The following is a 4,542-nucleotide window of genomic DNA, read 5'->3' as shown; positions in this document are numbered from 1 at the left end:
TATAATAAATATACATAATATAATATATAATATATATAAATAATATAATAGATAACATAATATTTGATATACTATTAATTATATTAATTTTAATTATTTATAATATTTATTTTTTATTTATATTGTAATATTAATTTATAGTACTAATTTTAAAATTAACTTTATAATTTTTATTATTATATATTTTTTTATTTTTATGTTTTTAACTCAAATACCAAATAGTATTCTTGTAAAATAATAAAAATTACTAGAAATTAAATATATATAAAAGAAACTCAAAATACTAGACAATTATAGATAAAACATATATAAAATACTTAAAACACTACTCAATTATGACCAATAAATGTGAATAAATTCTCACATCAAATACCCACAAACTTAAACTATTGCTTGTCCTCAAGCAAAAAAAATAAATTCTATACTCAAACACAAAACTTATGGTTGGAATCATTCATCACATTCAAATCCTTTGTTATGCCCACATTTAAATTCTCAATCCAAAATGCAACAATAGAAAATAAAAAAAACTAAGCATACTTGCATTCCCAAGTTTAAGAATTCATACAAAATTCTAAACTCAATCATGTTTTATCATGTAACCCGCACAATCGAATAGTGCAACAACCATTTTTGCAACCATCCCTTCTCACTACTACAAACAAAGGTAGCAAAGTAGGGTTCCTTTTCTTCTCTTCTTTCTCTTTCTTTCTTTCTTTTTTTTTTTTTTTTTTTCTTTCTAATTGAACGAGTGCATTTTATGCTCCATCTCGTTTTTTTCTTCTTCTTTTTTAACTGAATGAGTGCATTTTATACTTCATCTCGCTCAACATTAGTCACCCTATTTACTTAAACCCTGTTTAGGCCTAGCTCAGAAGGAACAATTACAAGAAAAGCATTGCATTTATCTTTCATGCATAGTCACACAACTTCGCAAAGAACATGTACTTCAATGATCTTAGAACCCAAGTATACTTAATCTTGCTTTATAAGATATTGTTCATTCCAAATCAAAGACTCAATGTTAAACATAATAAAGAACCCCAAATGCAAATCTTGATTCCAAATAACAGCTTCTGCTTATTTTATCTTTCACAAAATATTTTAGTCTAGGGGTTGGCCAAATATACACATGATATAAGTTTTGCAAAAAATTTTAATATCAAAAACACCCAAGCAAAACCAATAGCATATATTAACAATTAATAATTCCACCCCCCCCCCAAAAAAAAAAAAAAAAACTTATTTAACACATTGTCCTCAATGTGAAAGACAAAGAAAAAGGAGAATGAAAAATGAATACTCCCCTGGCCACATAATTGAACACTACGAATACCCATGTCAGGCCAAACTGAATCAGCTTTATTTTCCTTTCTTTTGAACTTGCATGACATCACAAGTATGGGTTATTGGCCATATTTATTCAACAAAACTAAAATGAAATAATAAAAACAAAACAAAAAAAACTTGGAAACAAAAAGAAAAAAGTGCTTGGGTTGCCTCCCAAGAAGCGCTTGTTTATAGTCATTAGCTTGATTAGGATTCCATCTTCAGGGAGGCTTGAATCCTTCTTCTGTCAAAATTTTGTGCATACTAGTTGATGGACTTATTCCTTGAATGTTAGCAACTTTCCATCCAATCCCCTTCTTTTGCTCTCTAAGCACCCTTATTAATTTTTCCTTTCCACGACTTGGTGGTTTGGTTTTTGAAGAAGGAGAAGAAACATCCAAAAGTAGCAAGTTGTCTCTTTTAGATGGATAACCTTTTTGCTTTTTTTCAAAATAGCCCATGGCCCCAGCCTTGTTTTTGGCATTTAAAATTTGTTCCTACTCATCAAAAAAATTAGCAATGCAATTTTCTATGGGCTCATCTAATCTCTCTACTAAATCATTAATGCCATCTATTCTTAAGACTTTTTTTTCATTATCATTAAAATATTTCGTAGCCTTAAACACATTGAAAGTAACTGTCTCATCATAAATTCTAAGGCTAAGTGTTTCTTGCTAAACATCAATTAAAGGTCTCCCTGTGGCAAGAAAAGGTCTCCCTAAAATTAGGGGCATATCATAATCTTCTTCCATGTCCAAAACAATGTAGTCAACAGGAAAAATAAATTTATCTACTTTTACCAAAACATCTTCCACTACTTCCCTTAGATATTTGATACTTCTATCAGCCAATTGAAGAGAAATAGTGGTGGGTGTTGGTTCTTTTAGTCCAAGCTTCCTAAAAACAGAAAAGGGCATCAAATTAATACTTGCACCGAGGTCACATAAAACTTTATCAAAATTAATTTCACCAATAGTGCAAGGAATAGGAAAGCTCCCTGGATCCTTGAGTTTTGGAGGCAATTTGTTCTGAATCATAGCAGTACATTCTTTAGTCAAGGCAATGGTCTTATAATCCTCTAGCTTCCTCTTGTTTGACATAATTTCTTTCAAAAATTTTGCATAAGTAGGAATCTGCACTAAAGCATCTACAAATGGAATGTTGATACGCAATTGCTTAAAAACTTCAAGAAATTTTTCAAACTTTTTGTCAACCTTATTCTGTTTAACCCTTTAAGGAAAAGGGATAGGAGAAACATAAGGTTTGACAAGTGGTGTTAGGGATGGTATCTCATTCTTCTTGTTCTCATCACTAATCTCAACATTATTCTTTTTATCAACATCACCTGTAACATGTTCGCTACTTACCTCACCAAGTTGCTTACCACTTCTCAATGTCACTACCTTGACTTCCTCTCTTGAATTCACCTCAGTTTTGCTGTGCAACTTACCTTGATCTCTCGAATTTATGGCATTTGATATTTGCCCCAATTGAACCTCCAAATTTCTGTTGAAACTGGCCATTTGGTCTACTTTTGCCTCTAGCTTTTCAAATCTATCTATAGTGGCATTCGCTAACTTTTCAATTGTCAACTCCCAAGACGGCTTATTTTCTGGTTGCTGCTGCATCTCTCCTTGAGGTCTTGATTGAAAACTAGGAGGATTGTTAGGCCTAGAATTGCTACTGCCGCCCGGATCCCTCCAGGAAAAATTGGGGTGATTTCTCCAACCTACATTATAGCTGTTAGAATATGTGTTATTTGCTGGTTCTGCATGTTATAATTCGAAATATACTGAGCTTGCTCAACCTGCATACAATCAGAACTCAAGTGAGAATTCTCATGCCAATCACAATTACTAGCATAATTAAAATTAGAATAAACAGCATTGACATTCCCCAACTTACCAAACACTTTTACAAAATTGTCTACCTTGGCATTTAACATATTGATGCCATCAACTTCATACATACCTGAGGCTTTCTTAGGCATACCTTTCTCAGTAGACCATTGATAATTGTTGGAAGTCATTTCTTCAAGTAGCTCATATGCATCCTTTGTAGACTTACCCATTAGTGCACCCCCTGTGGCAGCATCTATAGTGATTCTAACTGAATGAGATAGACCATCATAGAATGTCTGCACAATTAACCAGTTAGGCAGACCATGGTGTGGACACCTTCTTTGCAATTCCTTAAACCTTTCCCATGCCTCATACAAAGATTCACCATCAAATTGAACAAAACTAGTAATATCATTCCTGAGTTTAGCAGTCTTACCTGGTGGAAAATACTTACTTAAGAATGCTTGTGATACGGCTGCCCATGTGGTAAATGAATTTGGAGCTTTGGAATTTACCACACCTTAGCTTTATCTCTTAACGAAAAAGAAAACCTTAGTCTGATTGCATCATCACTGACGCCATTCATTTTGATGGTTTCGCATATCTCTAAAAAGTTTGCTAAATGTGCATTAGGATATTCAATTGGATTTCCACCAAATTGCCTCTGTTGAACCATCTGAATGAGTCCTAGTTTGATCTCAAAGTTATTGGCATTGACTGCTGGTCTCAGTATGCTGGCTTAAGCTCCAACTGGGTCTGACATGGCATAATCATGTAGCAATCTCTGATTTTGATTCTGGTTCTGGTTCTAGTTCTGGTTGTGATTTTCTGCCATGACTGTTACTTGTCGTGCTAATCTCGTCCCTTTCTTTATTGCTTGGCAGTTTCTTTCTATCTCTGGATCAAATGGCTGAATTTCTCCACGATTTCATGGCATGCACAACTCAGCCTACAATGTAAAACAAGACAATGTAAGATAGGCAAAATAAATAAATAAATAATAATAATAATAATAAATTTTAAAAAAATAAAATAAAATAAATAAAAAAAAATCAGAAAAGACAAAGACACTCAAAAAAAAATGTATACAATCTAAATTAATAAAGAAAAAGTTTTAAGTTGATATTGAAGAATACTTTTCCTGACAACTGTGCCAAAAACTTGATCACCCTAAAATATACCGCAAGTGTACGGGTCGAACAAGTAATATAATAGTAAGTAAGAATATTGTTCCCACGAGAAAAGATTTCAAATACCAAATTTTTAAACCCTCTTTATTATTTAGACAATAAAAATTTCAGATTTAATAAAGAACAAGAAATAAATTAATTAATTAGATTAATAAAATAAAATTAATTTGGAAGGCAACTTG

At 32.2% G+C, this 4,542-nt stretch overlaps 1 non-coding gene across 1 annotated transcript; it reads left to right on the top strand.

The window, feature by feature from the left end:
- The first annotated feature begins 3,488 nt into the window (after positions 1-3,488).
- LOC127802966 (small nucleolar RNA R71) lies at positions 3,489-3,595 on the top strand. The gene has a single exon (XR_008023411.1). It is a non-coding gene; the product is annotated as a small nucleolar RNA R71 (small nucleolar RNA).
- Positions 3,596-4,542: the final 947 nt, after the last annotated feature.

Source organism: Diospyros lotus, chromosome 5 (genome assembly GCF_014633365.1).
Source record: "Diospyros lotus cultivar Yz01 chromosome 5, ASM1463336v1, whole genome shotgun sequence".
Lineage (NCBI taxonomy): Eukaryota > Viridiplantae > Streptophyta > Magnoliopsida > Ericales > Ebenaceae > Diospyros > Diospyros lotus.
This window is presented reverse-complemented; position numbering and strand designations above follow the sequence as displayed.